A 12189-nucleotide genomic window follows, 5' to 3' on the forward strand; every position below is an offset into this window, starting at 1 on the left:
TTAAGAATAGTATAGTTCATATAAAAAAAGGATGTTAGGAGTTTCATAGGATATGCAAGTTACTATAGGAGGTTCATCAAGGACTTTAGTAAGATTGTGTCTCCATTATTTGTTTTGTTAACAAAAGATGTAGAGTTTGAATGGACTAATACATGCCAAGAGGCCTTTTAAGCACAAAGGATACATTGACTAGAGCACTTATCCTTAGAGAACCATTCCACATTGAGATAAGAACTTGAATTTTGTTCATTTGTTGGAATGAAATTGAGAATGTAAAATATGTGTTCAGTTTCTAGGTTTATTGCTAGAAAAATGATGATTTTTAGCAATAACAATAAATTGCATGTATAAAAAACCAACACAGTAAGCTAGATCAGGAAATAAGATACAAAAAGGAACCTGTACAACCACAATCTAGAGCTGAAAGTGTTGAACATGAGTCCTAGGTATAGGTAGTCCTAGGGGTGTCCAAAATAATAGAATACATTAAATATGCAGTCAAGAGGTACTATAGGCTGCTGAAATTTAAAAGAATTTTGGCGAGACATGGTTGTTGGGCACCCAAGTCCCACCAAAATAGGACCTCCAAAAGAAAAATGTGAGTTTTGAGGTTTGTGATATTTTTGATTAAGGTAAAAATAGGTTTTGAAGGAACCTCAAAACCCTTTACAAAAGAACCTTACAAGATAAAAGCATTAAGAAACCAGGAGGAACAAACCCAAGAAAAGCCAGCGAAAAAACTAGTGAAAAATAGCTAAAGCCCCAAAAAACCAGCAAAATCCGGCCAGACCCGACAAAAGAAATTAATTAATATTTTTCAGGGCATTAGCCAAGTTATTGCTAATCCCATACAGGTCTTTGATATTTTCCCTGAGATTAGGGATCTCCTTAGCTGACGCAGCAGCAACTTTCTTAACACTCGCTCTGGTTCTCTTTCCAGCTCCACCTGGAGTAGCTTCACCACTTCCAATCTCGATGGCATCTTCATCCATGTCAAGGTCCACCACCGGTTGGGGAGAATTGGAATTATCAAGGACCTTCGAGATATCCTCAAAGTTTTTAGTGACAACAGACAAGATATTCAGGATAATACCCAACAATTTTTTCATCGCCACTTTCCCTTCTTCCAGCAAGTTAATTTGAACAGCCATTTTATTAACTTTCTCCTCCATCTCCTTCTTCCACTGCTTCTGATCCCTGTCATCTTCCTTCGTTTTGTCATCCATCTGTTTCCCATTTTTCTCCAGGTTCTTCAATAGTTTATAAGTCCATCTGTCATAACCCAATCTGGCCTCAGTAAGTTTTTTAAGGTTATCCAAGAATAACCCTTCTCCAGCGCTTTCCTTTTCCTCACTCAAGCTATCCTTTTCCATATCCTTCTCAGGTTCCTTATTCTTCTCCCTCGCAAAATTCAAATATTTTTCCTCATTATCCTTGTCATCCACATCCACCATGGGTTGGTTGTTGTCATTGCCAGGGCTAGCACTGTGAATAGGGTTGTCATTGTCGGACTCGTTCTCACCTTCTTCATGCTCAACTCCAAAACTCCTCATCCTTCCAGCTGTCCTCACCCTCTGACTCATCTGTTTCCATTTCACTGCCCTCTTTTCCAATTTCCTTTGTGTCATTCTTATCTTCATGGGCTTTCATTCCAATGGCACTCTTGCTTTTTTTTCCTGGAGGTAGCCTCCTCCTTGCTAGGTTCCCCTTCCTCCAGCATTCTCTTACCTTTCCCTGGAGAAGCGGATAACCTCTTGTTTTCTAGCATGGCAAGGGTTTTATAGTGCTCATAAATGAGCAGCAAAAGCCCACAATGGAGAACCAGATTCGAGGGATTTTTATTGTGTTTATTGAGAGACCTAGAAAGGGACCTGAAGAGATAGTAGGGCAGGGATACTCATTTCTCATGTCTAAAGTGGTTTAGTAACACAAAGTGATAATTGTGGGCCTTGGAAAAGTGGCCCTCAATAGTTATATATTTCATAATGGCATTCAAAACCCAGCCCCAGATTTTCTTGATGTTAGAGGCTTCGTAATAACCCCCTGTGGCTTTTCCAATTTTAGCCCTCTCCTTTTTCCTTACGCGGGAACAAATTCACCGCATTATTGGAAACCTTGAGATCTCTAAAGAAATTAAGCCTAGAGTGGGGCATACCTATCACAGTCGCGATGAGGCTTGCATCCAATTTGAACCTAACACCATAGATTTTAAAGGACCCATTACACCAATTTTCAGAGATTTTGGAGACGGCGAGGTTAACCCTACCTTTGTCATAATCAGCCAACTTCTCCATGAAACTAGTAAGGGAACCTTTTTCCAGCTTCGCCCAAACTTTCAGCATGTCCTTCCATCTGGATGTGTTGTCCGATTCCTCCCTCCTTAAATCTCCTCCCATATTCAATTTCAGACTTTCACCTCTGTTCTTCTGCAAACTCAAAACTTTCTTCCCGTTGTCACTCAAGATTTTGAAAAAGATGACCCACAAAGTGTACGAAGTGATATTATATTTGATTGGGATTCTGCCACTTTGTCAGGTAATCATAACCTTTCCATCAAAGCATAAATTACTCAAATAAGCTATCATGATTATGCGGTCCTTCTTTCCCCATAAATCTATCCTTTTTGAGGAGCTCTTTAATACTCATATTAATATCTTCCCTGTGCTAAATAAGTTGAGAATCAGAGTTAACACCTAGGTTTGCCAGACAGTCCGCCACCATATTTTTCTCTCTAAAGGCATGTTCAATGATAATAGCTTTAAAACTAGCAATGATTTCCCTAGCTTTTAAAATAATGTTTTCAATAGACCACGATGGCTCAGTTTCCCCCTTCAAACACTTAATGATATTAAGTGAGTCTCCCTCAAGCCATAATTTATCATGATTTAGGTCCTTAGCTATAGTAAGAGTGTTCAACGCCACTGAGGCTTCAGCAAAATGACTGGTTTGACTTCCCAAAGGACCAGCAACTACCACTAGGTAACTTCCAGCAAAATTCCTGACAATGCCCCCATAACCAGTTTTACCCGGATTCCCCTTAGAAGCCCCATCAAAGTTGGCCTTTAGCCATCCCTAAGGAGGAAAACACCAAACAAGACCTTCTCTGCCCTTCTCCTTACTAGGTTTGGTAATTGAGAGGCTCCACCTATCATTGAAGTCTTCTTTAGCAACTGGTCCATCATCAGTACCATTGATGCATTCAAAGATACTCCTATAAATTTTATCCACCACCACTTCAGGGATGGCACTTTTATCCCTAAAGATCTTGTTATTACGCTCTTTCCAGATATTCCAGATAACATTCGAAAAGATAAGTTTCCAAAGCTCAACTATCTCTAGGTTGGAATTAGGGCATTGCCATTGCTGCCAAGATTCCCCAAGAGAGTTCAAAAAGACCCAACTCAACTTCCACCTACTTAAAATAATTTTCCAAATTTCCTGGTGGAAGGTACATTGATGGAGGATATGGCAAGCAGACTCTTCTTCCCTACAACAAAGAGAACACCTGTTAGCAAAAACAAATCCTCGCTTTTGAAGGTTGTCCAAAGTTAATACCTTGTTTTGGATAAAGATCCCCAAAAAAATATTAACTTTAGGAACTAACTTTTTGTTCCACACTTTAGCCCAAATAGGAGTTTCTTCCACTTTATTTTGGATAGCCATGGCCGAGGACATATAATACTTCCCATCCAAGGTTTCCTTCCATATCAAACTATCCTCTTTGTTGTCTTTAAGAATTTTAGAAGAAAGCACAACCTCAAGAAACTTTAACTCCGGACTCTGTAGGCTAAAATCAATCCGTTTCCCATTTCTTCAGTAATCTCTAACCAAACCCCCAAACCTTCTTTTGAACCATTCTTTCCAATCATAAAGGATTGAAATTTCCTCCAGAGGTTTATCCATTATCCATCTGTCTTCCCAAAATCTTATACTTCTACCATTTCCCAGATTCCACGTTCTACCTGCAGCAGCCAAACTTTTTGCCGATTGAACTGCATTCCATATTGCAGAGCCTTCAATAATAAAAGACTTATCTAAGAATTCTTCCTCAGAGGGTTGCATGTGAAGATATTTGTTTCTCTAGATTATATTCCACTCTCTTTCCTCCCCTTTCATTCCCCAAATTTGTTTAGCTAATAAGGCATTGTTCATAGAACTAATATTCCTTAAACCCAGCCCTCCAGAGGCCTTAGGAGAACATATTTTATTCCAAGCAATAAGGGGAATTCTGTTCTTGACTTTCACTCCCGACCAAAGAAATTTTTTTTGGATTCTTTCAATTGCTTCCGCAAACTTTCTAGGAATTTTAAACAAACTGAGGGCGTAAACAGATGGGTTTTGGAGAGAAGCTTTGAGCCAAGTAACTTTTCCCACTTGGTTAAGGACAACCCCTTTCCAACCAACCAGTTTGGAGTTGAATCTGTCAACCAACTTAATCCAAAAATTATCCATAGGCTTGATACAAAGGGAAGCCCCAAATAAGTAGAGAGATGCTCATCAATTTTACATCCAAGAATTCTTTCAATCCTTAATTGTTTTTGAACATGGGTATTGATGAAGAACAAAGAGCTCTTATCCCAATTAATTTTTTGATCAGAGGCAGATTCATAAATATTCAAAATGTTCTTCATATTTTTAGCTTCCCTAATGGAAGCTTCCCCCATAGTAATTGAATCATCAACAAACTGTTCATGGGTACAAGTAAAATTGGTAGAGGAAGATTTCAGTCCTCTGAGATTGCCTTCTTCCACATTTTTAAAGATGAATCTACCCAAACTTTCAGCTAAAATGGTAAACAAGATAGGGGAAATGGGATCCCCTTGTTTAAGACCTCTGGTACTTTTAAAAAAACTAGAAGGGGATCCATTGACAATAACAACAGAAGATGAAGTTTCCATCAATTGAGAGCAAAGTTGAATAACTTTTTCTCCAAATCCAAACGCTTTCATAATCCTTAAGAGAAACTGCCAGTTCACTCTACCATAAGCTTTTGCCATATCTAACTTCAAAAAGAAACCTTGATTGTTAGTCGCCTTTAGAGAATGAATATTTTCATGAACTGAAATAATGGAATCCAGAATCTGTCTACCAGGGACAAAACCATTCCACTGGGCAGAGATAATTCTTGGAAGAATATCCAGCAGTCTGGAGGTAAGAACCTTAGACAAAATCTTGTAAATAGAGTTGCAAAGACTAATGGGTCTAAACTTATTAAGAGAATCAGCTCCAGGGATCTTCGGAATAAGGACAATGAAGGTAGCATTTAGTTCTTTGAGAAGCCTTCTAGAGCCAAAGAATTCTTTAACACCTTTACAAATATCAGTTTCCAAAATATGCCAAAAAGATTGGAAAAAGAACATAGGGAAACCATCCGAACCAGGAGACTTATCTCCTTGAAAAGAGAACACCGCCTTCTTGATTTCCTGATTATTAGGAATTTTGGATAGATGTTTATTGTCTTCCTCAGTCAAGGTAGGAGGAATAGCTTGCAAAAGGAGGTTTTGGTTACTGGCATCAAGGTTATCCACTTCTCCCAAAAGGGTACCAAAATAATCCAGAGCTTCCTTTCTAATATCATTATCCTCCGTTAAAATCCCTTTATTATAGGATAACCTAGATATCCTGTTAGCCGCCCTATGCTTAAGAGCAGTTAAGTGGAAAAACCGGGTATTTTTATCACCTTCCTTCAAGTACAAGGCTCTTGATCTTTGTCTCCAAAATGTCTCTTCATTGGAAATAATAGTGCGGTATTTAGATAACAAACCATTTTCCACATATCTCATCTCTTCAGAAAGCCCCTCCTCTTGGATCTTATCTTGAACTTATTTTATTTCAGATTTTATTTGAATTTTACTCTTGAAGATATCCCCAAAAATCTCTTTATTCCAGATTTTGATTTTAGCCTTTATAATATTGAGCTTTTTAGCTATTCTGAAAAAGAGTCATTCCCTCAACATCAGAATTCCACCAATCAGCAACACAAGCTTCCAGGGAAGGATGGGATAACCAAGCTTTTTCAAATCTAAAACAGAAGTTTCTCTTGGCAGAAAAAGAATTGGCAGTAAAAGAAATAGGATAATGATCAGAACCAATCTTGATAATAGACGCAAGAGAACAACTATACTTAGATAACCACTCAGGAGAAATCAAAGTTCTATCTAACTTAACTTGAATAAGATCAACTCTAGTTCTTCTATTAGTCTAGGTATACTTAATCCCTTGGAGATCCACATCCATAAGAGCTTGATCATTAATAAAATCAATAAGATCTTGTTTACCATCAAGTTGCAAGGGAAGGCCTCCCATCTTCTCATCCTCTTTAAGCGGAGTATTGAAATCTCCCATTATAATCCAGCTTTGATCAGCAAAATTAAGTCTATCTTTAGCAAGGCTTCTCCAATATTTAGCTCTCCCAGTTTTGGTATTAGGCACATAGACATTGGATAAAACCTAGACAAAGTTATCCTTGATATGCTCAAACTACACAGAGATCCTATTAAATTCAGAGATGATTTCCTTCCCTTTTATAGTTTTTGGGTTCCAAAAAATCACAGTTCCTCCAGAGGCCCCCTCCGAGCTAGATCCTATTACTCCATTATTTTTGAATATTTTGATCTTTTCAACTTTATCCTTACACACCTTGGTTTCCTGAACAAGGACCACATCTGGTTTATGATCTCTTATAATGTTACGTAACACATCCTGCTTGTGAGGGGCATTCAACCCTCTTATATTCTAGGAAATTATCTTCATACTTTAACCGAAATTAGAGCTGACTCAATGGAACACTGTGTTCCATCAGCACGGTTCTTCCAACTTTCATGTTCCCTCTGATGTTTTAGAGATAGTCTCCCCTTCTTTTTGTTTTGGCTTCCAACATCTGCCTTTTTCTTATTCTTGCTTCTAGTTGCTCCATTGGGTCCCTCCTTATTCGATTTTCCCTCTTTTGTGCCAAGAATCCTAGGATTTCCTTCCAAGATTTCCATTTCCAAACTATGGGATGGGGTTTTGCATTGGGAAGGCTTTGGGCTTCCATTGGTTAGAAGCAACAGAGGCTCAACATCAGAAAGGTTAAAATCCTGGGCTTCATTAAAGTCTTCCTCAATTGCTTTTGAGTAAGATGATGCAGACACATCACCATTGGGACTTTCCTCTACTTTCTCCTGACTGATTGATCCAACCCCTTGGTCCACTGGATCATTTATATTATTTAACTCTCTTCTTTACTCATCTTCTTTAGTACTTTCTATTTGATTATTAGAACATACACAAGAACAAGAAGGTTTTTCATTATTACTATTCACATCCTTCTTCGCCTCCTTTTCTGGCTCCATCACTTCCTTATCAGGATCACACCCTAGTGATGGGTCTCATTTTTTCTCTTTAGTTTGTCATTTTTGCTTCTGCTGCACACTGCTATCAGTCCTGCTTTCCTTACCCTTCTTAAGCAGACAAGATTTTGCCCAATGGCTCGATTTTTTGCAATGGAAGCAAGCAAACGGGAGTGATTCATATTCAATTGCTTGGGTCTAGTTCCCTAATTTAGAAATAATCTCAATAGATTTGGGCATGTCAGTCATTTGATTAACATTTACACAGATGTGAGCAAAGACTAACCTTGATTTAGTTGCAGTCATTGGGTCGATCGAGAGAAGTTCTCCAAAAGAGCTCGCTATCCCCTTAAAGACTTCTTCATTCTAGAATTCCAGAGGAAGGCCTAGGAGGCGCGTCCAAACAGACGCCGATACAAAAAAAGACTCATCAAGAGAGAGGTTAGGAGCCCATTTATGTAGAGCCAAAGTTGACTTGCCGAACATCCATGGGCCTTCACATAGAGCCTTATTCATATCTTCTTCAGAGTTAAAATCAAAGGAAAAAAATCCCCTAGGCAACGCCGCCACATCCACTTGACCCTTGAGAGCCCATTTCCTCCTTATAAAATTCCTAACAACATCAATGTTAGGCCTAAAACTAGCAAATCGATCGATTAATGTCATGGCTAAACCAACGACAGTGAGATCCACCAGCTTATCCAGAACAGAAATAGCAACCAATCCTGAGACTGGATCAGAGATGTTTGTAACTTTTGGAAGTCCTGATTTTACCAGTGGCTTCACTCCAAAAAGCGAAGACCATTTTATTTTCTTACCTCTATCATGTGGGTCCCCAGTTTTGGAATCTTTGTCTTCCACCGATTTAACTGTCTCCTTGTCCTCTTCTGTACCTTGGGATGCCTGGAAACCAACCTGATTGCCAGTTCCACCCCCAGAAAGACTGCCTTCCCCAGGAAATCCGTCATTCCCAGATTTGAAATTTGGGATTCCCACTCGCCGCTCTCCTTGCCGCTCCACACCCATCTTTTTCTGCTAGTCGTTATAAGGTCCATGTTAGATTTGGTCCTAATTTTAGTATTTGACAATAGTTAAATTACGTAATTAATAATAAAAATTTTAAGTTTAATAGGTCCCAAATAGGGTTATATTGATTTAGTAAAAAAAACACTAAAGTAGGGACCTAAATAAAGTGCGAAATTGTAAAGGGTCACAATTTACCACACTACAATTGCATACCATGATTTTCCATATTATATGATTTCATTTAATCTTATTACTTGGGTGGGAAACAAGGGGTGGAGGACCAAAGTGATATTATTTTTGTAGGTTTTGCATCCTCATACTTTCTCTTTTGGAGGCAAAAAAGTGGGGCCATCTTTTTCATAACACTTTCCAACATATTGGTCAACTCCAAAGGTAAGTACACTTCAAGAGTGAATTATTTATTTAGTCTTCTTATGTTCACTTTTCATGGCATTTTTTTTTCTAGTTTTACATTCATATTAAATTTTTAGCTATAAGTTTATATCTCCTCTATTTAAACGCAATCCTTTATAATAAAAACAACTCAAAAAACATATAATCTACTCACTCTTTTTACAGTTTATATAAATTATTTCACTTAATCCTAAGAATTGTGTATGATTATACTTTATTAATGCACTATATTTTAACCTAAGAAGACACTCAATGTCAACCATATGTTCATATGGGTTGTTCATTTTATGCGATCACATAATCATCATATGTTGATCCTTGGATAAAAAAAGTTGTTTTAGATTTTCATACACTTGTAAAATATTTTATCGTAGCACTTTCACCTTGTTTCTCAATAGTGGCTCAAAAGTATATATAGTGGACTCCACTATTTACAAATGTGAAATCATCCTCCATACCCTTAAGGATAATATACATATAATATATAGAACCACATGAAGCAACAAGCTAATAAAAACCACCCAAAATACACTCACATAGATGGCATAGTCTTTATTTGCCTTTATTCTTGCAAATATTTATCCTTTAAGATCAAGGCTCATTAGAATCTAGCACCTAGGTCTTGTGGGCCCTATAATCTTTTGAATAGATCAATCTAATTGCCTAAAATTTGGATCTTCCTCTTCAACCTCAAAGTTCCACCCAATTTTTCATGTTTCTTATATGAAGAAGGCTCTTGACCAACATATTTATGCTTAGTCTACATTACTTGAGTTGGATATAGAGGGATCTATCCTCTTAAAATATGATTCTATCATTGATTGATGCTTACCCCAACTCTAAAACAACACCATCATAGATTTCCTCGTCCAATGTCTCACAACTAATGAGAATAAGAAAGAAGAATACATTTGAACACCACTAAGAGAGAAGTAGAGAACTCAACGTGCAAGGTCCCTTAGGTTCATAAGAAAAAGTAAACAATTGGTAAGTCCTATATTTTTAACAAAAAATGCCAAAAAGAGTTTGATCTAAGCCCCTTGAATTAAACCCATTCTTACCATGAAGTGTCACATGTGCTAACTAGGTTTGATCAAAACGTGTTCAACTAAACCTCAATAATTTTGAGCATTCTTTTGACAACATCATTTCATTTTGGCCTAAAGGGGACTCACTTATATGCTTTCACACACCATTAGGGCAAGGTTTACATATAAGTATCAACAACATAATATGTGGGTCTATGATGATTGACCTTAGCATTTCAATGGAAAATATTTTAGAAACAAAGGTATGTACGAAGAAAATCAAGATTTCTAATAAAAGCTATAAATAATACAACTTTACATACACATTTTAATAATTGTGATCATAAAAAAAAAAAAGAAACGTCTATAAGCATTTCATAGACAATGACATGAAACACAAATAAAAACATAAAAAATGTATTTTTATACACATGTTTTGTTCATAAAAGGACAATTCATGAGCAGGATCCACCACCATTATCATATGTATGACCACAACTCATTATAAGGGATACTCCCATGTAGGCACATTTTCTTGGATCATATCTTCTTGATCCCATGAACAATGACTTGAAATTGAGGCTACATTCTTCATCATTTCACATGTTTATTACTATTCATGCCCTGACTTTCCATATTACATGATTTCACTTGATCTTGCTACCTAGGTGAGGAAGTAGGGGTGGAAGGAAAAATAAATATTTATTATTATTACATGACATGATCTTTCATATTATATTATTTCATGTGATCTTGTTACTTGGGTGGGGAACAAGGGGCAAAAGTGATATTATTTTTGCAAGTTTTGAATTCTCGTACTTGCTCTTCTTGGAGGAAAAAAAGTGGGGACAACTTTTTCATCACACATTCCAACATATTGGTCAAGTCCAAAGGTAAGTACACTTCAAGTGTATATTATTTATTTCTTATGTGTACTTTTCATGCTCTTATTTTACAATTTTACAGTTATATAACTTTTTAGCTACAACTTTTATCTTGCTCTATTCAAATGCAATTCTTTATAAACTAAAGAAGTGTTGTACCTAATGAACCATCCATTCTCATTCTCATGAGATGGGTTTGTGTGAATCACTACTCATGACCCATGGGTCAATGAATTTGACTTGAAAACTTCCCAATTGAATCTTGGTAACAATATCATAAATTATATTATTTCACCTAATCCCGACAATTATATATAATTATACTTGTAGTGATACCCTAAAGTTTAACCTAGGTAAGAAGATACTTAACATTAAGGACATCATGCTCTTAGTTTGTTTTTGACATATCACGCTCTTAGTTTGTTTTTGAGACCAAGGATAAATTAGAATATTTTAAGGGAAAGTAATAACCACAGTGCATTCCAAGTATTTTGGAGATTTCATTCATTGAAATCCCTTTGCGCTTATAAAGGTCAGCTTCTGCTTCTTCTTCTTCCACAGTGGTAATAGTAAGAGGAAAAGTGGCTTTGTGGCTGCTTTCATGGAGACAAGGCTTAACAGTAAAATAATATAAAAATCAACCCAACACTTATTCCTTGATAAGCCCTCGCCAAGCATTTCAAATCTCTGTCATCTTCTTCATGTTTTTCTCTGTCTTCCACGACTCCATTTTCGTTGTACTCCACTTCCCAAGCATTCATAATGAGACTCTGCAGTGCAGAAAATATTATCCAAGCCTGAGTCTTGATTGTGGAGAAAATTATCATCAAAAAAGTTGAACCCGATTATCTTCTGTCGACACGCGGTTTACTGGGAGTCGATCTCAGAAGATAAGTCTGATGGACCCCAAGACGCAGGACAGATGACAGCATCTTCATAATGGTGCAATAAGACACATAATTTGCATGGCATGACAAAACAGGTGAAAAAGCTTGGACGGTTGGGTATTTTCTAGAATTAGTTATTACGGCCAAATTCTGTGTAGGCCGTTGGTGTGTATTGGGGCCTGAATTTGATGGCCGTAGAATTTTTGCTGAAAAAAATGATGAAAATTCTAGAAAGACTCTGTATCAGAGTAGAAGGGAGAAGATTTGAAACAGAGCGTCAAGATCTATATTGGATTATTTATGAGGGTTGCTTCGATTTGATAACCCTCACAAAAAATTGCAGAGGCCGTCAAATTCTGGTCACGGACAGAGTACTGGAGATTGAGTTGGATCTGAACTAGTTTGTGTAAGAGTCAGGTCATCTATCCACATCGGGAAAGAAATCAACCAATATGTTCAGGTTACTTTTATTGCTTTTAACTATTTACATTTGCTTGGATTGTTATCAGATTCAGGTAGCACTGACTTACTTGTCAGTGACTAGCCTCTCGTTATCACATTATTGAATTTGTGGTGTTTAAAAGGCACTTATAATGAATCTTGAAATTGCATATGAAAT

Source organism: Cryptomeria japonica, chromosome 11 (genome assembly GCF_030272615.1).
Source record: "Cryptomeria japonica chromosome 11, Sugi_1.0, whole genome shotgun sequence".
NCBI classification, from domain to species: domain Eukaryota; kingdom Viridiplantae; phylum Streptophyta; class Pinopsida; order Cupressales; family Cupressaceae; genus Cryptomeria; species Cryptomeria japonica.